Source organism: Ascaphus truei, chromosome 5 (assembly GCF_040206685.1).
Source record: "Ascaphus truei isolate aAscTru1 chromosome 5, aAscTru1.hap1, whole genome shotgun sequence".
Lineage (NCBI taxonomy): Eukaryota > Metazoa > Chordata > Amphibia > Anura > Ascaphidae > Ascaphus > Ascaphus truei.
In genome coordinates, this window is record NC_134487.1 from 178608055 (window position 1) to 178632487 (window position 24433).

Genomic DNA, 24433 nt, shown 5'->3' on the forward strand with positions numbered 1-24433 from the left:
GGCTGGCTGAGTTGATCTCGGGTTGTAGCCACTTCCGGGCGAGGTGGATGAGGTCATACATCTGGCTTCGGGTGGCTTTATCCATCGTGAAGGACCATGCGTGAAACCTTTGGGCGCGAACAGCCGTGGTTACGCCGAGGCGGGCGAGGATCTCGAACTTCAATTTTGCATAGACGTTAGCTTCGGCTGGCTCTAGATCAAAGTAAGCCTTCTGGGGTTCGCCGCTTAGGAAGGGTGCGATTAGACCAGCCCACTCAGCTTCTGGCCATCCCTCTCTCTGTGCCGTGCGTTCAAACGTGAGAAGATAGGCTTCCACATCATCCGAGGGTCCCATCTTCTGAAGGTAGTGGCTTGCCCTGGTCATTTTCGGAACTGGGGCTGCCGCTGCCAGTGGAAGGTTACTGATAGTCCCCCTCAGGATCTCGAGTTCCTGCTGTAAGCCCTGAGCGAACCGCTGTTGCTCCTCTCTCAGCAAGCGGTTTGTCTCTTGCTGGTTTGCATTCGCGTTTTGCAGGGCTTCATTCGTCTGTTGCTGGTTTGCATTCGCCTGTTGCTGGTTGGCATTCGCCTGTTGCTGGTTGGCATTAATCTCTTGCTGGGCTATTAGCAGCTGTTGATGGGCTGCATTCGTCTGCTGCTGGTTTGCATTAGTTTCTTGCTGGGCTATTAACAGCTGTTGCTGGGTTTCATTCGCGTCTTTCTGGGCAGCGACATTGCGTACCAGCGCACCCACCACGTCTTCCATCTTGTTTGCAGAGGATGAAAAAAACTTTTTTTTTTTTTTTTTCAAAGTTCTTCAACCCGCAGACCCCCTAGTGCTCTGCCCGCATTCTCCACCATATGTGACAAACGGCTTACTCCGGGGCTCCGTCGTTTGTCCGGGACTGTTTAGAACACGGTCTTTAGGGTAGGTTAAATGATGAGGCGTCACGTACTGTTCCTTTAAACAGGCTATGCCTGGTTTATTCAGTCCCAGGCACTGAGACTGCCACAGTGCATACAACGGAAAACAGATCAAAACAAAAGCTGCTCACCTGAGCGATAACTTAACTTAGATATCCCTGACTCAGGGTTGGAAGTGGCTTTTCCACTTCCAACATCAAAACATGGTACTTTTGCAGTCTTACACAAATGAACAGAAAGATTGAACCTGTTTGGGGAAGAGGCTTCTCCCCTCTGTAGTTCAGCAGCCTTCCAGCCTCCTGGCTCTTGTGGGGACCAGAGCAAACAGGAAATCAGTCTTTCATACCTGATTCCTAATTAGCATGACAGGTGACAGAAATCAGGCAGCAGACAAACTCTGGTCTGGATCTCTCATCCCTCAGTTCCAGCGCTTGCCAAACTGTGGGATGGAGTGTATGTATTATAAGGCTCCACTCCCAGGCCAAACAGGATAGAAACTGTCTAGTATCCTGGGAGCCCTATATACGGAATTTATTACCATCCCCTGGTTTCTGTCACAATATATATATATATATAATATATATATATAAATGGCACGACAAATTGTAAAAAATGTCACTAGCCGAAAAAAAAGGCACTCCCCCCCATAAAAATGTAACCCACCTCCCACTCCCACCCCCCTCCTGCTATCGAGTGCTTACTGGCGCGGGGTGCGGCATCTCCCGGAATGCTCCTGCAACGTCTGCGTCTCCCCCTCCAACTTCTGTGAAAATCACGCCGCGTTGCCATGAAAACGCTATATACACACACAATTCCTACATATATACACACACACACAATTCCTATATATATATATATATATATATATATATATATATATATAAATACACACACACAATTCCTGTAGATATATAAATACACACACAAGACAATTCCTCCTCACACACTCTTACCTGGGGGGGAGGGAGAGAGCAGTGCCAGGGACCCCGCCTATGGGAGAGCAGCTGAGTGCCGAGCCAGGTGGTGGCCAGGGAATCAGGCAAAGGGAGGAGGAATTCCCTGTTTGCAGTCAAGGCCCCACCCCCGCACGTCAAGCAGAGAGCAGCAACAGCACCGGCCAGGCAGGCCCCCTGCACTCTCAGCCGCCTGCATTGCGGGGTTTAGCAGCATAATAGCTATGCCACTGCCCTAAATGTCTAACTCTGTAAGTAGCGTTTGCCACATTGATCGCATCGGGCATCGCATAACAATTCTCTTCCATGGTGCCTGCAAAGTGCAAACTTAGCTTGGAAAAACAATTTTCCTTGAATAGAAATCACAAAGACCCCTCCTGGGACTTCATAATGTGAGTATCAAGGTAGGCACAGTAAGCTCCATCTCGAGCTGAGGTAGAAACATTTTTGGTTTGCACTAGTAAAGATGCTGTAAACTTCTCAAACTAAGGTGGTGACTCAACCAGAGTCCAGCTCAGGGAATGAGACAGGGTGCGGCTTCATAAACACACTTACCCGCACGTGCTTTCCTTTTCATGACAAAGGTCTCTCCCCTATCAAGACCATATAAGGATCCCGCAACATGGCGCAGAGGCAGGATATCTGCCTCTACCAACATGGCTGCCGAGGCAGGAAGTCAGCCTCATTCTGGACTTATTGCCTGCACCTGCCTGCTCCCTTTATAAGGCTTCATGCCCCTCTCTTCCTTGCATTTGCAAGGTTCTGTATACCGTGTTCCCTGCTGGAAGCTGTGTCCTGCCCGCCTTTTCCTTGCCTGTTGCCGACTACCTCGCCTTGACAATTCTGCCTTCTCCAATCATGACCTCAGAACTGTGACCCCTACTATTCTGACTTCTCCTGCCTTGACCCCGGAACAGTGACCACGAGTATCATGCCTTCTCCTGCCTAATGACATCTGACCTGGACCTCACTACTCTACAGGATTCGGATCCCAGGTACGGGTCGGTCTCTACTCTCCGTCTCTGCCTAGCGAGTCCGTCTCGTGGATATTACACAGTGACATAAGCGACCGTAACACGTTGCACAGGCCAAACACTATGGACCCCGCAGAAGTGGAGATGGCCATGTTCCTTCAGGGCCAACTCCTGGGTAAGCACTCCACCCACCTGGCTACGTTGGATACAGCAATTGCTTCCATCACCTCCAGCTTGCAAACCTTTGCTATCCACATTCTTCATGCACTCCCGGCTGATCCCTCGTCAGTGCCCACCCTTCCGGTCCAGCAAGCGACACCCATTCTGGTGCCATTCCTTGATCGGAGTGCATCCGATTCAGCAATCCGTAGTGGATTAAATATTTCTCCCACAGTTTGGCTACTGTGAGAGCTTTCTGATCCTTGGTTGGAAACACTTGGGCATATCGAGTTTAGTGATCGGTCACTACCAGGACGTTCCCGATGCCCTTTGAGTCTGCCTCAATACAGAGAAAGTCCATGCAGACTAGGTCCATGGGACAAGAGCTCTTTATGTGGCCTTTTGGGGCTGCGCGTGTGGGCAGTGTTTTCCTCTGTATACACCGCAGGCATTTTCTACAATGGCGCTCTACTGACTCCCGCATTTTGAGCCAGAAGAACGGTCTCTCACTAGGCCAAAGGTCTTATCTATGCCCAGATGTCCGTGGTCGTCGTACAGGGGCCGTAGGACTGTGTACTGCAGGCTTCTGGGCAGGACAAGCTGTCTCCTGATTATCTTTGTGGATACACATCACACACATAAAGATAGTGCTGACACAATCGCAAAACATCTAACAAAGACAAAGTGCCATCAAGTCAGTGTATTGACGGGATCTTCACTGACCAACCAACAGTAGTTGGTGTAGTTAGGCAAAATAAATCCTAGAACATTAACCATCGAGGGACTAAGACTCCAGGCAAGGCCGGTCTTATCCGAACAATTTGATTTTCAGGACTCAATATTAATTTTTTTATGCTTTAGATCAGGGGCGGGCAACCTATTTTTCAATGTAGCCACAGGTGTAGCGAATTAGAAGTGAAAATAGCCACACCATATAAAAATGTAGGTATTATGTTGCGCATGCGAAAATTTTAAACACACAATTTGAAAAAGTTTATAAATTCTCAGACCATAGCTCCCTCACCCCCCTCCTCTTCTCACCCCCTCAAGCTCCCTCACCCCCTCCTCCTCCTCCTCTCACCCCCTCATGCCACCACCACTATCTTCCTCCTCATCTCATTTCCCCATCATCATCTCATGTAAACCCCCTCATCTCCCCCAGCACCCTTCATCATCTGCCCCAGCACCCTTCATCATCTGCCCCAGCACCCTTCACATCTGCCCCAGCGCCCTCCAACATCTCCCCCAGCACCCTTCATCATCTCCCCCAGCAGCCCCCTCATCATCAGGCAGCAGCAGCCCTTTACCCCCCGTCCCAGGCATCAGCCCCCACCCCTCCCCCGTCCCAGGCATCAGCCCCCGTCACCCCCGTATCAGGCATCAGCCCCTGTCGCCCCCGTATCAGGCATCAGCCATTGTCCCCCGCATCAGGCATCAGCCCCCGTCCCCCGCATCAGCCCCGTCTCCTAACCAGATCGCGCGGCTGAGAAAGAAAGGGAAGGAAGCAGTGGTGGCGGGCCTGGCCAGGGGAGTGAGGGGATGGGGAGGAGCGTGTCAGCGCATCAACTTCTGGTGCAGGAGGGGAGGAAGCGCGTCATACCACTGAAGCGGGCTGGGAGGAGGGGGAGCATGCCACACAGCCGGAGCGCAGTCCTTCCTACCAAGTAAGGCAGACCTGCACAACTCGTAAAGCGAGAAAGGCCGAACTCCTCCAAGGAAAAAAAATTTGGGCCGCGCGGGAAAAATCATCATCATCTCTCCTCCAGCACCTCTCATCATCATCCTCATATATCTCCCCCAGCACCCCTCACTATCAACCTTTGCGATACTCCCCCACCTATTTCTCATACCCCCATCTCTCCCCCTCACCCACACACATAATACTCCCTCTCCACATCAAACACACAATAAAACCCCTGCACACCACACACATCGCTCCCCCCCTGCACCTCACATCCTTCTCCCCCCGTGCACCTCACATCCTTCTCCCCCGTGCACCTCACATCCTTCTCCCCCCGTGCACCTCACATCACTCTCCCCCCGTGCACCTCACATCACTCTCCCCCCGTGCACCTCACATCACTCTCCCCCGTGCACCTTACATCACTCTCCCCCTCTGCAACTCACATCATACTCCCTCCCTGCACCTCACATCCCTCCCCCCCCTGCACCTCACATCATTCTCCCCCCCTGTACCTCACATCCCTCTCCCCCCCTGCACCTCACATCATTCTCCCCCCCTGCACCTCACATCACTCTCCCTCCCGGCACCTCACATCACCCCCCCACCTCCAATCACCCCCCCCTACCTCTAATCACCCCCCCTACCTCCAATCACCCCCCTCTGCACCTCCAATGACCCCCCCTGCACCTCCAATGACCCCCCCTGCACCTCCAATGACCCCCCTGCACCTCCAATGACCCCCCCTGCACCTACAATGACCCCCCTGCACCTCCAATGACCCCCCCCTGCACCTCCAATGACCCCCCCTACACCTCCAATGACCCCCCCCTGCACCTCCAATGACACCCCCTCCCTCTCTACCTCGGTTTGCTCGGAGGAGGCGGCAGAGAAGGCAGGACTGCACGCGTGCGCTCTAGCAGGCACAGAAGTGCCTCAATGCTAGAGCACGCTGCTGCCTGCAGTTCTCTGAGCGGGCTGATCCAGGAGGGGGGAGAGCGGGCTGATCCGGGAGGGGGGAGAGCGAGCTGATCCGGGAGGGGGGAGAGCGGGCTGATTGGGGAGGGGGGAGAGCGGGCTGATCCGGGAGGGGGGAGAGCGGGCTGATCCAGGAGGGGGGAGAGCGGGCTGATCCGGGAGGGGGGGGAGCGGGCTGATCCGGGAGAGGGGAGAGCGGGCTGATCGGGGAGGGGGGAGAGCGGGCTGATCCGGGAGGGGGGAGAGCATGAGCGGGCTGATCGGGGAGGGGGGAGAACGTGAGCGGGCTGATTGGGGAGGGGGAGAATGTGGGGGAACAGGAGCGAACTCGAGAGGGAGAGCAGAGAGCCGCCGCGGGCTGCACAGTGAGTGCAGGAGTCCCGGCGGCCCTTATATTGTGGTTACTCAATTCGCCACACTTTGACTCCCAATTCGCCACAAGTGGCGAATGGCGAAAGGGTTGCCCACCCTGGCTTTAGAGTGTGTTTTTAAGATCCGCCTACGCCATCCAGATGATGATAAGGCAGTGCTAGGGATGATCGGTTTTGCAACATTTGTAATGTTTATTGTTTTGTGGACACATCATTTTGCAGACAATCATACAATCTCGCACAATGCTACATGGGCTAATGGGTCACAAGGGAATTGTAGGCAGACGCTCACAGAGGTATGCAAGGGAGACTGGTTATGGTGAAATGAAATAAGGCTTTTATTGCGCCTGTTTCCTTAACATCAGGAAACCATCCAAACAAGGGGTAAACAAAGCTTCTATTCCCTTAGATAAGCATGTCTCCCAGCCCCAAACATATAGCATGTAATGAACAGATATAAAAAGTCTTATAAATGAAAGTCTTATCTGTTTGTAGTGGTTTGGAGGGAAAATCTTCCCTGTCTGCTCCCTTTTCCTCAGGGTTTGTCAGCATTCAGGGTTAGAAGTTTCCCCTGTGTCTTGAAAGCAGCACTGCTGTTTCTTCTTGCAGGCTCAAAACAAATGTCCCCATATTCAGTTTCACAAGTTGTGAGACTTCAGGCACAATCTCTGCTCTGTCTCCTAGTTCAGCTCAGGTGTGAGCTAAGGAGTCTCACTTCCTGTCTCAAAAGACAGGCTTTTCTAAGCAATCTAATCAGACAGGTGGTGTTTGTTAATTGTCTACCAGCAGTTAACCACCACACAGCTGGATTAGAGGCACATTACCTGAACAGGGATAACTCCCCTGTTACATACCTCCCCTGTTTGTGGGAAGCTCGGGCTTGCCACGGCCCATCCTTCCACTCTCATTCTAGATATCTCTGTGACTTGAATGAGAGTGGATGGAGGAAGAGAACCCTCAGTCCCGCTCGGATCGGAGCCCTTTCTCCAGTTCATTCGTGTCTCCTCCCGAAGGTGCTTGAGATCAGCACTCCTCAGTCGCTCGAGGAGGACTTTTTCTAAGTACAGTCTTTTTGCTATGTGCGCGGTCATGAGATTTACCTCGTGTCGGGTGCTCGTCTTATTGTAGGCAGACTGTATGGCAGTAGTTGCAGACTGTTTAAAAACAGCCCTTTGAGTTTTCTGCTCTTGAAGCTGTCTCTCTGCCCTTTTCCCACTCAATGGGATCGTCCAGGGGGGGGTACTGTAAGGGATCGGGGAACACGCGCCTCTCAGTGGGTCCCCGTCACCTCAGCTCCCAGTGCGGCTTCAGTTCCGGTTCCCCGCTCCCTTGGCTCCTTACATCTCCTGCCCCCACGCCATGCCGCTCCTCCGCGGCGCATGCTGCATCCTCCCGCACGCGTCCGGGGCGCGCGCACGGCAAGCTTACAGAGTGCGCGTGCACTCGATCCTCTTACTCCTCCTCCCGTGCTGCTGGCTCCACCCCCCATTGGCTGCAGGTGATTTCAACTACTCACCACTCTGAATCCCTCCCTGCTCACCTTGACCTATCCCTGGGATCACTCAGACAGGCCTCCGCTCCACCCCTTGCTACCATTGGTCCTCCTGCATTTATAACCCCAGTCTGCCCTCTCCTTCCTCGCTCTGCATAGTTCTTCTGTGACTACCGTGTGCAGCTGTCAATGCCAAGCTCTGTTCTCTGTTACAGCTCTTGTTCCTGTCCCTGCCCCTGTTGGATACCTTTGGATTTGATCTCGGCTCTTGTTTGACTACGTGTACCTCGCAACCCCTGGACTCTACTTTGGACCTCACTACGCTGCTTTCTCCTGCCCCTGACCCACGGCTCTTGGATATTGACCCTCTGACTTCTGGAACCCCGGACTCAGCAAGTATCACGTTAACCCTTTCTCACCAGGCCCGGCAACGCACCTTACCACACTCCGGGCACGCCCTCACTGCTGTGGGTGCGTGTTATACCCTTACCCACCTCAGTACTGGGGACTGGCCAGGTTTGCGGGCATACAGGCGTTACATTTCTATAATAAATCTGGGGTAAATGAATCCTGCTGAGTGTGCGGATATATACCACATACACAAACAGCCCCTTGGGTAGGGATACCTTACGCTGATGCCGAATTATGAAAAGGAAATGTCAATTTGAATTTGTTTACAGGGAACTTTTCTAAACTTTTAAACCGAATTCCACTGGTTCATGAGGTTCCAGTAGGTGGATTTTATATAAATTACACTGGGAACAACAATCAATTTATGGGTCAGGTGCCTCCACCAACCAATGAAACTTGTGTAAAAATGTATTTACAGCCCGGAGCTAAAAATTTACAGGGAGGATGTGGCCTTAATTTTACAGCTTTATCCATTAATTTACTTAACCAAGAACAGGTTCAGATTAGATTAATGGCCCTACAGAACAGAATGGCTCTAGACTATAGCTTAGCATCAAAGGGGGGCTTATGTGCCCTCGTTAATGAACAATGTTGTGTCTTTATTAGAGATCAAAGTGGTAAGATTGAGCATGACCTAGAGACGATAGCAGAGATACAGGAGAGATTAAGGAAAGGCGGAGATGAGGATGGGATCCATTAGGAATTAGCGAGTGGGTTTGTTCCCATGGAGCGAAGCTAATGAATGGATTTGTCTGTGTGCATGCAGTTCTGGTTGTTTTGTATGTCTGTGTCGTGTGCAGTAAATCCCTGCTGCAAAGGTGTGTAACACCCTCTACCCAGGCCATGCCACTGATCACAGACGACCCCGCAGAAGATGCAATCTCGGAAGGAAAAGTCAGTCCCCCTCAATGAAATACAGATGAAGATGACAGTAGAAAGACCAACCTGGCTGATATAATAGCCGGCAGCTCCTTGAGTTTTCAGAACTATCAAAGTCAAGCAATCTTGGACCCTCCAGGCCAGCACCACATTTATGAGTTTTATCTGAATTATCCTTAAAATACTATTTTTTAAGAATAAAAAGGGAGGACTGTGAAGATTTGAGATAAGGTGTGTGGCTTAGGCTATATGGAAGTAGACTATCATCCCCACCATTTTGGCTCAGCAGCCATTTTGAGTGTTTGCTTGTATGTATGTGTATAGCAGCTGCTTATTTGTGTATGAAAGCTGCACTGCAGAGCATCGCTCCTAGGAAAGAGCAACCCTCATATAATTCCTACTAGTCTTGAAATTGAAATATTTGGATTGTCACAGTTTTTCTAACAAACTCATTCTTGTAGCCCCCGCTTCTCTTATCTTGCAGCTACAAGCAGAGGGCTGAGCGGTCACTCCTTAAGTTATGAGGTTATGAGGCCCAAATTATGGGGAGATATGTAGGGTAAAGGTTAGCTTGCGAAGCATATATTTTTGCATGAATAAGGTTTTTGTATAAGTCATAATATTTTTCTTTATCTCTAAGCCAGCCCCCTTAAGGGGCGTATTACTCATTGGAAATGTATAAAAGTGTGATGTCAAGCAATATGTGGTCAGAGGAGATAGCTCATTTTTGAATTCTCTCTCTCTCAATTTTGTTCCTCGGTGCAATAAACTCACTATGATATTTTGAACCCTTGACTTATTGATATTATTTCTACGCTTTCACACTGGGACTCGTAGTCCCATGCGGGACCGCCTGTAATGGCTGCCGCACTCTATCTCTACTGCACAGGCGCGAGGCTGCTACAGCGCATGGGCGAGCAACCATGATGGCCGCCATCTGCGCCGCTGATCAGTGCGTGAAACGGATCGGGGAACTCGCAGTTCCCAGCGTGTCCCAATGACACCCCAGCTTCCACAGTGCCTAGTTCCTCCGCTCCCCTACATCCCCAAACTCTACCTTCTTCCCTCAGCCGTTCCTCCACGGCTCGATCCTCACGCCCAGGCTTACTCTCTGTGCACGCGCGCGGTCCCCTCACCAAGCGCGCGTGTTCACGATCGCGGGTTCCCTAACGTGGCTCAAGTGCTCCTCGGCGTGCCTCTGTCACCCCTGTCCGTTCCTTACCTGCTTCCTCCGTTCCTCCTTCCCCTCTGTCTTCTCTCCCGTGCGCTTCCTCCGCTGGTCTTCCTCCACGCTCTGGTGCACGCACGGTGCGCGCGCATAGCAGGGTTACAGAGGGCGCGTGCACCCGCTCTACTTACTTACCTTCCCCACGCTCTAGCTCCGGCCCCCGTCGGTTGCAGGCTATTACCTTAGATTACCTCCCTGTCTCCTCCCATGCTCTCACAGACCTATCTCAAAAATCACTCACTCAAACCTCTGCTCCTCCCCTCACCCCCATTGGTCCTTCTTCACATATAACCCCACTCCTTCCTCTCAGTCCTTGCTCTGCATAGCTTTCCTGTAGCTCCTGTGTGTGCAGTGTCTATGCCTAGCTCCCTTGTCTGTTTCAGCTCTGGTTCCTGTCCCTGCCCCTGTTTGGATTCCTTTGGCTTGAACTTGAACTCTGCTTTGGACTTGACTACGCTGCTCTCTCCTGCCCTTGAACCCTGGCTTTCAGACATCACTACACTGCTCTCTCCAACCCTTGAACTCTGGCACTTGGACATTACCCTCCGACCTCTGGCAACCCGGACTCAGCAAGTATTACGTTAACCCTTACTCTCCAGGCCCGGCAACGCTACTACCACACTCCGGGCACGCCCTCACTGCTGTGGGTGCATGTTATACTCTTACCCACCTCAGTACTGGGGACTGGCCAGGTCTGCGGGCATACAGGCGTTACATTATGCAGAGCCCAACAAATGCAGACCCCCCTGAGGTGGGCCAAGGTGTCTCCATGGAACATTGGCAATTTCTAAGCGACCAACTCACCAATGTCACACAGAGACTTTCTAATTTGTCACTCCGGGAAGCTCCAGTGGCACCATTTACCCCGGTCCCAGTGCCTATCAGTAATCCAGGACCACGTATTCCACCCCCAAACAGGTACGACGGGGATCCCCTCGCTTGCCGAGGGTTCCTGAATCAGTGTGACGTGCAATTTGAAATGTCCCCGTCCCACTTCCCTACTGTTCGTACTAAGGTGGACTACGCCTATGCCCTACTCACTGGTGATGCTTTCGCTTGGGCTTCTCCCCTCTGGGAACACAGACCAGATATAACCCAGGATTACTCCAAATTCCGGCATGAGTTCCAACAGGTTTTTGATACACCTGCGCGTAGGGAGACTGCCGCTTTTTTCTTGTTTCATCTCTCTCAGGCTCGTAGGTCAGCTGCAAGATACGCGGTGGAGTTCCGCACCATCGCTGCAGAAACCCAGTGGATCGATGAAGCTCTCGCTGCGGCATACTGGCACGGTTTGTCCGAATCTCTCAAAGATGACCTTGCAGCTCATGCCCGGCCTTCATCTCTCGAGGAACTAATCGCCCTCAGTATCTGGATGAATCAGCGTACTCAGGAACGATGCCATGAGTGCCACCGTTCTCGTTCACTCTCGTCTTTGCCTGTTTCTCCAAGGTCTCCGCCATTGGCCCTCCCGGCGTTGGACGCCCCGGAACCGATGCAAATCGGTAGTCAACAGCTTCAGGCCGCTGAGAAAGCGCGACGCCGTGAGGAGGGTCTCTGCTTCTACTGCGGTTCTCCAGATCACCAACTTCGTCACTGACGCTTGAAGCCGGGAAACGGGAACGCCCAGTAAAGGTAGAGGGGCTTCTACTGGGTACTATCTCTCCTTCCCCCTCTCTCCCTAAGGAACTACCGAAGAAGATATTCCTCCCCATAACTCTCGTGGGTCCGAATCTTCAGGTAGAGGTTGAAGCTTTCATCGATTCCGGGTCTGGTGGCAACTTTCTTGATCATGCCTTTGCTTGCAGCAAACAAATACCGTTAGTCAAGAAAAAGTCGCCCATCGGCCTGGAGGCTATTGACGGTCGACCGCCTTCATCATTTGGGAGTCTATACCACTTACCCTGACCACCGCGGATGGTCATACCGAGGTAATGGTCTTCGATGTTTGCCACTCTCCTACTGTCCAGGTTATTCTGGGATTGCCGTGGCTTCAGCTGCATAACCCGCGTATCGATTGGACCAATGCTCTGCCGATCCAATGGACTGATACTGCAGAGAAGACGGTTTCACCTTCTGTTGCCGTGCTCGCTGGCCTCGACACCACCTCATCTTCCCACTCTGCTTTGCCGAAGGTGTACCAGGAATACTTAGATGTCTTCAATAAAACCCAGGCGGAGGTGTTACCTCCCTCACCGTTCTTACGACTGTCCCATTGATATGATTCCTGGAACCATACTCCCCAAGTCCAAGTCTTATTCCTTGTCTGTGCCCGAGACGGAAGCGATGACGTCATACATCCAGGAGAATCATAAAAAGGAGTTCATCCGAAATTCCACTTCCCCCGCCGGGGCAGGCTTCTTCTTCGTGAAAAAGAAGGATGGATCCTTAAGACCCTGTATCGGCTTTCGTGGGCTTAACAAGATTACGGTTAAAAAATGTTATCCCCTTCCTTTGATTTCTGAACTCTTCGACCGTCTACAAGGAGCCTCTATATTCTCCAAACTCGATTTAAGAGGAGCCTACAATCTTATTCGTACAAGGGACGGAGACGAATGGAAAACCGCGTTCAATACGCGTTCGGGACATTATAAGTATTTAGTGATGCCGTTCGGCCTACGCAATGCCCCTGCTGTTTTCCAAGAGTTCATGAATGATATCTTCCGGGACATTTTGGGAACATTCATCATCGTATATTTGGACGACATCCTCATTATCTCCAAAAGCTTAGAGGAGCACATTCGCCATACCAAACTGGTACTCTCTCGGCTTCGTGCTAATCGCCTCTATGTGAAAATGGAGAAATATCTGTTCCATAAATCTTCCACAGCCTTCTTAGGCCATATAATATCTGACAAAGGCTTCACCATGGACCCTGAGAAATTGAAGTCTGTACTCGACTGGCCGTTGCCCAACTACCTTAAAGCCGTGCAACGCTTACTTGGCTTCGCTAATTACTACCGGAAATTCATCCGTAATTTCTCCACTATTGCTCTACCTATCACTGCCTTGACCAAGAAGGGTGCTGATCTGACTGTTTGGTACCCCGAGGCCATAGAAGCCTTCGACTTCCTCAAGAGAGCCTTCGTGTCTGCCCCCATCCTTCGGCATCCGGATACTTCCCTTCCTTTTACTCTAGAAGTAGACGTCTCAGATGTGGGAGCCGGCGCAGTGCTTTCTCAGAGATCTTCCCCACAGGAAAAACTCTATCCTTGTGGATTCTTTTCTAGGAAGTTCTCTTCGGCCGAGAGAAATTATGATGTCGGGAATCGTGAGCTTCTGGCCATCAAGTCTCCTCGAGGGTACCAAGGAGCCAGTAGCCATATTCACCGACCACAAAAACTTATTGTACATTGAGGGAGCTCGTCGGTTGGGGTCTCGTCAAGCTCGTTGGGCTTTGTTCTTTTCGCGGTTCAATTACACAATTTCTTATATTCCTGGCACCAAGAATATCAAAGCCGACTCCCTATCTCGTCAGTTCTCCACAGAGAACGAATCTAATTAATCTTCGGAGACGATTCTTCCTGCTAAGTGTATTATTTCCGCCAACAACTTTGATGTCTTGGATGAAATCAATAAAGCCCAGGCTCATATTCCTAGGAGATTAAATGTGCCAGAAGGTCGGATGTACGCTGCCCCGCGTTTAAGCCACTAAATACTTCTGTGGGGACATTTGTCTAGATCTGCTGGTCATCCAGGCTTCAAGAGGATGGTAGATCTTATCAAACGGACCTTTTGGTGGCCTAAGATGAACAGGGACATTTTCGACTTCACCAGAGCTTGTCCAGTCTGTGCTCAGAGCAAATCCGCCCGACACAAACCTTCTTGTCTCCTCATGCCTCTTCCTGTTCCAGAACAACCTTGGAAACACATCTCCATGGACTTTATTGTGGAACTTCCCAAATCTAAAGGGATGAATACGATCCTTGTCGTAGTAGACAGGTTTTCCAAGCATACACACTTTATACCCCTCAAGGGTCTTCCCAATTCAGCCACCTTGGCCGACGTTTTTTCTAAGGAAATTATCAGATTACACGGTGTTCCTATTTCGATTGTTTCGGACAGAGGTTCTCAATTCATTTCTACGTTCTGGCGAGCTTTTTCTCAAACACTTGGCATTTCCCTTCTATTTTCCTCAGGTTATCACCCACAAACCAACAGGCAGACGGAGAGAATGAATCAGACACTGGAACAGTATCTCAGATGCTTTGTGTCTGAATCGCAGGACAATTGGGTGGACCAGTTACCCTGGGCTGAGTTTGCCATTAACTCATTAAGAAACGAATTCACGCAAAAGTCGCCTTTTTTCATTAACTATGGATTCCATCCCAGCAGTCTTCCCCTGTCCTCCCTCCCCTCTGGTGTTCCCGCAGCAGATTCTTACATTTCCAGTCTTCAAAATTCTTGGAAGAAGATCCTAAAGGCTTTGCAAGGTTCCGTTCAAAGACAGAAAACGCAAGCTGATCGGCGACGTCAAGTGGGTCCAGTATTCAAACCTGGAGACAGAGTTTGGCTATCATCCAAGAATATCAAGCTCAAGACTCCTTCCCAGAAACTGGCCCCGAGATTCTTGGGTCCTTTCAAGGTCCTTGAAAGGATCAACTCGGTCGCATACCGACTTGCACTTCCCCCAACTATGAAAATCCCTTCGGTTTTCCACGTGTCGATCCTTAAACCTCTGATCCAAAATGCCCATTTTCCAGATCGCCCTCAGAGACCTAACCTGGTCGTCATACAAGGACAACAAGAATTCGAAGTCCAGTCCATACTCGATTCTCGTTGGTCCAGGGGCAGACTTCAGTTTCTTGTACACTGGAAAGGATATGGCCCAGAGGAACGTTCTTGGATACCATCCCATCATATCCATGCCCCAGCACTCCTCAGACAGTTCCGACGGAAGTTCCCTCATAGACCTTGGGAGGATCGTCCGGAGTCCGATCCTCAAGGGGGGGATACTGTAACAGATCGGGGGACTCGCAGTTCCCAGCGTGTCCCCGTCACCCCAGCTTCCACAGTGCCTAGTTCCTCCACTCCCCTACATCCCCAAACTCTACCTTCTTCCCTCAGCCATTCCTCCACGGCTCGATCCTCACGCACAGGCTTACACTCTGCGCATGAGCACGGTCCTCTCACCAAGCGCACACATTCACGATCGCGGGTTCCCTATCGTGGCTCACGCGCTCCTCGGCGTGTCTCTGTCATCCCTGTCCGTTCCTTACCTGCTTTCTCCATTCCTCCTTCCCCTCTGTCGTCTCTCCCGTGCGCTTCCTCCGCTGGTCTCCCTCCACGCTCTGGTGCCCGGGCTCCTTTCCAAGAGTTCCCTTGTGTTAGGGGTGGATGGTGAGTCGCACGAAATGCGGAACTTCGGGGCGGATGTGACGTCACACACCACAGGGTTTCCTAGACGGATGCTCCTCTCTCTTTCCTCCCCCCTTACGGCCTGATCAGCTGCTACACAATGTCTTCCGTAACCAAAAGCAGCTCTAAAACAAGAAAATAACTTCCCAACGCGTTTCATGCGCATGCACACACATACACACACACATGCATACATACACATATACACACACACACACACATACACACACACACACACACATACACACACACACACATACACATACACACACACAAATACACAGACACACACAGACACACACATATACACACACACATACAAATACAGACACACACATACACACACAACACCCCTTCATCTCCCACGCAGGCAGGGAGACAGGCACAGGGATCAGGGCAGAAGGGGGACACATCACCCGCTCCCCCCTCCCCTCCACGGGGGCAGCGCAACCCCCCTCCATCTGCTGCGCTGGCAGGGAGACAGGGATCGGGGCAGAATGGGGACACATCACCCGCTCCCCCCTAAAAACTGTAGGGTTGACACAGTTTATATACCTGTGTAACCCTATTCTTAACATTGAATACAGACTATTGGTGAACAATTATCTGTATCCGATCCCTAACGTGGAGACACAGATTAACCCATGCCCCCCAGCTAATTAGCCCATGTGTACTGGGACTCTATGGGTAGCCCCATAATTAAATCAGGGGCGACGACCAGTCAATCAAATGAAGTATCTGCATTGTTTGTAGGTGTAGACATAACACTTACAAACCACTCCAGTTTGTTGATTCTCCACTCTCAGGTAACAATTAGAGTGGCAGAGTCTGTTGATTAGTACTTGATCTGTTGATTAGTACTTAGTGTAACTTTTGATCACAGTGCTTAGGCTCAATCAGCCGGCTGCCCTTCATGACCTATTAGCATAGCAGATGGTCTGCATTTTCAGAGCAGATCCAAAATACCATACATATATACTTTAATATATACACATATTAATAAGTTCCATTCTGGTGGGCTCAGTGGGTCGAAATTTGCCAGTTCTTAGTGCCTACGGTGACTCCACACATTGGCCAAATATCAACTCTCTGCGACCTCCAGAACTGGAGATACAGAAATGCACTTTAAAACATTAAAATACAGGATTATAATGAAACATGGGAACAGGAGAACATACAGTTTCCTGACATGACAAGGTGTAAGCCACATTCCTGGACCGCAGTCCAGTTAACCCCTTGCCTCCCTGGTGAGGTCAGGGGGTGGCCATATGGGGTGCAACCCCTTTAATACCGGGCCAACCCCCCTCTCTCTCTACACCTCCCCTTCTTAATGGGTGACCTGTGGCCCACTGGCCCTAACGGGGAGTGGGGCACTGCTGGCACCATTAATGAACTCAGTCTCAGAGGGATAGTCCTGACGTGAAAGCCCATCAGCATTGCTGTTTTCACTACCCTTTTTGTGCTGAATAGTAAACTCAAACTCTTGCAAGGCCAAGCTCCACCTTAGCAACTTGGCATTCTCCACTGATGCCCTCTGCAGCCAACTCAGGGGGTTGTGGTCTGTGAGGACCGTGAAAGCCCTTCCATACACATAGGGCTGGAGTCTTTTGAGTGCCCACACAATGGCCAAGCACTCTTTCTCAATGGTGGCATAGGCCACCTCTCTGGGGAGTAGTTTTCGGCTGAGGTACACCACAGGGTGCTCTCTACCGTCGTCCCCCACCTGGCTCAACACAGCCCCAATGCCATAGTCAGAGGCATCAGTCTGTATGAGGAACTGTTTGGTATAATCCGGGGCAGCCAGTATGGGGGCCCTAGCAAGCGCAGTTTTCAGTGCCTGGAATGCAGTCTCACAGGCAGGAGTCCAGGTGATAAGCACAGGCAGTTGCTTTTTTGTCAAATCAGTCAGGGATTTGGCCACGGCGCTGTACTGTGGGACAAACTTCCTATAGTACCCTGCGGTGCCCAAAAATGCCATGACCTGTTTCTTGGTTTTTGGAACAGGCCACTGAACTATGGCTTCTACCTTAGCTGGCTCTGGTTTGAGGTGCCCTCCACCCACCCTTTGCCCTAAGTACAGGACCTCTGCCATCCCTACCATACACTTAGTGGGTTTCAAGGTAAGCCCAGCCTCCCTGATCCTATCCAGCACCGCAGCTACATGTCCTAAGTGGGAGTCCCAGGAATTACTAAAGACAGCAATGTCATCTAAGTAAGCCCTGGCGTAGCTCTGCATCCCTTCCAGTAACCTATTGACCAGGCGTTGGAAGGTAGCCGGGGCATTCTTCATGCCAAATGGCATCACCAAAAACTTGGAGTGATGAATGCTGACTTCTCCCTAGCCTCCAGGGTCAGTGGGATTTGCCAATAGCCTTTGCTCAAATCCATAGTGGTCAGATACCTTGCCCCAGAGAGTTCATCCAGTAACTCATCCATGCGGGGCATGGGGTAGGCATCTGACACCGTCCCAGCATTGAGCAAGCGGTAGTCCACACAAAACTGGGTGGTCTTGTCCTTCTTAGGGACTAGAAGTACCGGGCTTGCCCAAGGACTTTGGGACAGAGTAATTACCCCTAGGGTCAGCATCTCCTCTATCTCCCTTTCCATACTGGTCTTGACCTCTGCTGACACTCTATAAGTGTGCTTATGCAGAGGCTGCAGATTGCCTGTGTGCACTGGGTGTTTTGTGAGATGTGTGGTGCCTGGCATGTCAGTGAAGAGGGCCCTATACTTAGCTAGCATGTCCCTGGCTTCTACAAGCTGCCTAGCACTCAACTTTGCCCCTATCTCTACCTGCTCCACAGTGTTTCCCTGCCTAGCCTCCCCTAGGAGATCAGGCAGAGCATTGCTCGCCGGATCCTCCAGCAGTGGGCTACAAATGGCCATTACTGCTCCCATACTCGGTGCTTTGTATTCTTTCAGCATATTAACGTGATATGTCTTATGCCTCTCAGGCTGTATCTGTACAACGTAGTTGTACTCATTCACCTTTCGGATGACCGCGTACGGTCCCGTTCATGCAGCCATCAACTTGTTCCCCCGAGTGGGTTTGAGAACAAGCACCTGCTGTCCTGGGATGAATTCCCTGCTACGGGCATTCCGGTCATACCATTGCTTTTGATCGGTCTGAGCGGCCCTGAGGTGGTCCTGGGCCACCCCCATGAGCATCTCTAACAGGTCTCGGAGATCTACTACATACTGGATCACTGAAGCATCAGTAGCAGTAGCCTCCCCTTCCCATCCCTCACGGAATAGGTCCAGAGGTCCACGTACCCTGCGGCCACATAGTAGCTCGAAGGGGGAGAAGCCTGTAGATTCCTGCGGTACCTCTCGGTAGGCAAACAGCAAGTGCTGTAAATGAATCTCCCAGTCTTTCCCCTCTGCCTCTATAAAGGTCCGAAGCATCTGCTTCAGGGTACCGTTAAACCTCTCACATAATCCGTTTGTCTGGGGATGGTAAGGGGTAGTGCGCCGGTGCTGTACACCGCATGCATCCCAGAGACAATGTAACAGTTCACTCATGAACTGCGACCCCTGATCGATTAGGACCTCACTAGGGAAACCTACCCTAGAAAAAAGGTTTAGCAAAGCTGCTGCCACTTTCTTGGCATCTATGGTGCCAAGCGCTACCGCCTCAGGGTACTGGGTGGCAAAATCCACCACCATGAGGATGTAGCACTTCCCTGACCTGCTAGGAATCATAAGGGGTCCTACAAGATCCATCGCTATTCTCTGGAAGGGTTCCCCTATTATCGGTAGGGGTTTCAGGGGTGCCTTCACACGGTTGCCCGCCTTACTCACTCGCTGGCAGGCATCACAAGAGCGGCAGAAATTGCCCACATCTCGAGATGCCCCCGGCCAGTAGTAATGCTGTAATAACCGGGCTCGCGTTCTGTTGACCCCCTGATGTCCCGCTAACGGAATAGAGTGAGCTACCCGTAACAGTTGCTGTCGGTACCCCTGGGGCACTACTAGCTGTCGCTTACCGGTCAATCCCTCCTCTATCCCTGGGTTCCCTTCTTCTCTATACAGGAGTCCCTTATACCATAGGCAGTGCTCAGTGCCTTCCCCTGCCTGAGATTCGGATGCCCGAAGTCTCACGCCGGCCAGGGTAGGGTCTGTCTTCACTGCCTCCCTAAACTGGGCTCCTAATTCTGGCCACCCCCCTGTCATGTCATTGTCCGGAGAATGGGGAAGGGTGAGGGGGAACAGTAAGTCAGTCTGTGGTTGCAACTGATCCTGGCTTGCCTCCCCGGGCTCCTCTGTGCCCTCCGCTAACATTGGTCCCAAAGGCTGGGGGACTGGCGCCGCCGCCATTGCCGCTGTCTGGCTCCGGGTAACCGCCGCCACTGCAGCGGGCTTGGGCACTCGGTCATAGGTGCAGGTCATCGGTCCCAGATCGTTGCCAAGAAGAACATCGGCATCCAAACCGGGTAAAACCCCCACCTCCCGCACACCCTGGCCCTCCCCCCAATCCAAAAAGATTCTGGCCACTTGCAGGAAACGTGGCTCTCCGTCGGCCACAGTGATCTGTATCCCAGGGCTTGGGAGTAATTCCTCTGTCTGGACCATATCAGGTCGGACCAGGGTCACTGCAGCTCCTGAATCCAGCAAGCCGACTGCTTGCCGGTCACCGACTGTGACCGGGGTGAGATGTCTGCTCCGGCCGTCCGTCTGCTGCAGGTCCGTGCTGAGATGTTCTCCGCTCCTGGCTGTAGGCACCGATGAAACTGGGACAGGTGTGTCATGGGACGTCTCGCTGGGAGTTGGTTCCATGACTGGTCCGGAGTCTGTAGTGGAAGCCACCCGCACGCGGGCTACCGGCTTCGCAGCTGGGGTGTGTTGCCCCTGATGGGGTCCGCCGGAATGCAGGGGTTCCGGCCAATCTGGTCTGATGTGACCAGGGCAGTTGCAGTTGTAGCACCGGCGCTCGTGCTGGAGCTCCCCCGCCTTCAGTGGACGGCTGCCCGCAGACGGCCTCTGAGTCCATTGGGGGGTATTGGCAGACTTTCTGACCAGTGCCGCCGCCACCGCCGCCTTGGCTACTGCTTTGGTGGTCATCAGGGCTCGGCTGGCCACGTAGTCGTTTGCAAGCCTCGCCGCCTCCTAGTAAGTCTTGGGTTTCTTGATGTACACCCAAGCCCTCACCGCCGGCGGGCACTGCTGCATGAGCTGCTCCTGAAAGATGAGGTCCAGCAGGCGTTAGTAAGTCCGTGCCTCATAGCCCTCCACCCAGCGTATCCCGTACAAAGCCATGCGTGTCACGTAGGTAACATAGGACTCCTGGGGCTGCCTCTCCTCCTGCCGGAATTTACCCCGGTAGGCTTCAGGGGTAAAACCGTACTGAAAAAATAACAGTTCTTTCAGGTGGTCATAGTCATCAGCATACTCATCTGGAAGCGCCATCATCGTCTGCTTAGCCAAGCCGGACAGTAAGGGGTCCAAACGTGCAACCCCATGCTGAGGAAGCACTTTGTACCACCGGCACTGTGTCTCAAAGTTCTTTAGAAACTGTCGATCTGATCAGTACCTTCCACGAACTTGGTGAGACGGTGCTGATCCAGTTTGAGTTCATCTTGGTTGGGTTGGACAGGGGGGCTGTGGCAGGACGGCCTGTAGCCGAGGTCAGGGAACAGTCCACACGTGTAGTTTCAGGGTAAATGAAAACGTTCAGTGGCTTTATTTCTCCACAGCAACATAACATGCGGGTACACTGTCCCTTTAAACAAACAAATCCTGCACTGGGAGCACTGACTAACACAGCAGGCCTAGCTAGCAGGCTGGCTGGCTAAACCAGAACCAAACCATAAGAGTATTTTAAGCAGTTTGAAAAACAAATGAAAAAGTCTTACTTTGATTGCAGTAAGCAGTTTCATGTATCTGTCTGGCTAACAGCACATATCCATGTGCTCTGGTCTGAGAGAGCCAGCTACTGCCAGTCACAAGATCCTTTTCTACCTTCCTGGCTAACAGGTGTCAGCTTGCCTCCTGATTTCCTAACTTCCACCTGAGTTAACCCTTATGAGTGCTGGATGAAGCACTCAGACATATGTCTCCCAGGCGTAACTGATAGGAGTTGACTTCACTCTGTCACAGGGGCAATAAGCGGGTCTGTTCACTGCCATACTGATAAACTGCAGCCGCTCCTTCTGGTGTCCCTCTGTCTCCCCACGTAGTAATCAGTGCCAACATTTCAGGGGTGAACGGACTGGTAGCCACAGCAACCAGTACCCCTCCTGTTGCATTGCTCCCGGGAGGTGCACTTGTTCCCTCCCCGAGATTCCGCCGCCCCGGCACTGGGTTCCTTCCCTAATCTCCGGGTAGTTGTATAAGGGCAAGCTGAGCCATATCCTGAGGCTCTGCAAGCCGGGCTTCATAGTCACCGATTGCGTCAACCATATCTGCGACCTCCTGGTTCTCATAGGGCAGTCCATATTCACGGCACTTGTCCTCCAGCTAAGCTCGGGTCCTCATGTTGGATGAGCCTTCAGCCTCGCTCATGGTTCATGGTCGCAGCAGTGAGGTGGTGTTACAACTTGTGTTAACTGTTGCACTACTGTGTGTTCAATATCTTTAGTCCCAGGAACTCGCAATTCCCTTCGAGTTCCCACTATATTACAGGGTCCCACAGAACACTGTAATTGTCATATTCTCTAGCCTGCTGTACCTATGCTTTGCCACCGGGACTGCTGCCACTCTAATGTCTTGTTATAGCCTGCAGTACCTAAACTTGTCCACCGGGATTGCTGCTGCTAAACTAGGAACATTCCAGAACCTGTTACCTGACACCTCTGCACCTGTGCTCCACCTCTCAGCCTGCCTATATAAACCTCCCTTTCCTGTTCCTCCTTGCCTGTTTATACTGGTTCCTTAGCACCTGCAAGGTTCTTGTGTTTACTGCTGTGTTAGCTTTTGCTATCATCCTGTTCCAGTTTCCTCGTTGCCGACCTCTGCTTGTTTCCTGACTTCGCTACCTGCCGCCTGCCTCGGACCCCTGCTTGTTACCGGACTTCGCTACCTGCCGCCTGCCTTGGATCTCTGCTTGTGACCCCTACTTCGCTCCCTGCTGTTCCTGCCACTGGGATCCACTTCAGCCGAAGTTCAATCCTTGACAGAATAAACAGGCCCTACCATGGATTCCGCTGGAACAGACCCGACTCAGGCTCAGACACTCTATGACTTGCAACATATCATGGTTGGTTACCAGGAACAACAAAGACACGTGTTTAATCGTCTTGGCCGCCTAGAAGAAAAAGCCGCCACTGCGGAAGCTGAGAATCGTGAACTACGTGCAGCCTTAATCACCTTGTCTGGTCAAAACACTGTGACTGTGCAAACCGCACCCCGTGTAACCCTTCCGGAAAAATTTGGAGGAAAAAGACAATCTTTTCGGGATTTCCTTAATCAATGCAGACATGTGTTCAAGCTTCAGCCTACCATCTATAATACCAACGAAGCCCGGGTTGGACTGATCATAACACTGCTCAAGGATGAGGCCCTTGCTTGGGTCTCCCCTATGTTAGAACAGGATAGCCCACTACTAAGGGACCTGGAGGAGTTTATCGATGCCATGAGTCTTATTTTTGATGACCCAAATCGTAGTGCAACCGCTGAGGCAACTCTGAACAATCTTCGTCAAGGAAGACGCTCGGCAGCTGAGTACGCCGCTGAATTCCGCAGATGGGTTAACGATACTGAGTGGAATGAGGCCGCGCAGAAATATCATTTTCGGCAGGGTCTCTCGGAGCAAGTTAAAGACGAACTAGCCCGGGTGGAGACCCCAGAGAGATTTCAGGACTTGGTCCGTTTATGCATCCAAATTGATCGTAGGCTTACGGAAAGACGATTGGAGAGACAGGGGTTCATGCCAAGCACCCCCGGGTTTAGAGATGTCAGTACCCCAAGACGTTCCAGGGAGACGGAGGAGGAGCCGATGCAAGTAAATACACTGCGGGGACCCATCTCAACCGGGGAAAGAAATAGACGCCGAACAGAAGATCTCTGTTTATATTGCGGAAACGATGGGCACTATCTCGCTGATTGCCCAAACAAGTCCAGGCGGTCTTCTTTCCAGAGCCCTAGAAGAAATCAGCTGCACGCTATTTCAAAAACTGTTCTCTCTGCTTCTCAAAGGAAAGATAACCCTCCTTCGCTACACCCTCACCTCCTGGTTCCTATTATCATCGAGGAAGGAACACATCGTTTTTCAACCACAGTAATGGTCGACTCAGGGGCGGCAGGGAATTTTATGGACATAGAATTCGCCAAGAACAATTCGGTATCATTTGTAGCCAAGGAATCGCCAGAAAGGATGGAAGTCGTTGACGGTTCTCCCTTGAGCTCTGGACCTGTTACCCATGAAACCAGCAACTTAACACTAATCATGGAGCCCAATCACCAGGAAAAGATTTCATTTGGTCTCATTCCATCACCTTTGTTTCCAGTGATTCTGGGAATTCCATGGCTCATGATCCATAACCCACTAATCGACTGGAAGACCAAGACACTCACGTTTCCCTCGGAGCACTGTCAGCTAGCCTGTCTACCTAAAACTCCTATACCAGAGTGTGTAGGAATACATAAGATTTCCTCGTCTCAAGAAAATCTTCTGCCAGCTCCTTACTCTGAGTTTTTAGATGTGTGTGACAAGAAGAACGCGGATACGCTTCCCCCACATCGCTCTTATGACTGTCCCATTGAATTATTACCGGGTGCTGCTATTCCGTTTGGAAGAATTTATTCCCTCTCAGAACCGGAATTGAAGGTCCTCAATGACTACCTACAGGAGAACCTATCAAAGGGTTTTATCCGACCCTCTACTTCTCCAGCAGGCGCTGCACTCTTCTTCGTGGGAAAAAAAGACGGTTCTCTACGCCCCTGCATTGACTATCGGGAACTAAATAAGATAACGGTGAAGAACAGGTACCCATTACCTCTGATTCCTGAACTATTGGAAAGAATTCGGTCAGCCAAGATCTTTACCAAATTAGATCTCAGAGGAGCGTATAATTTGGTCCGCATTCGACCCGGTGACGAATGGAAAACAGCC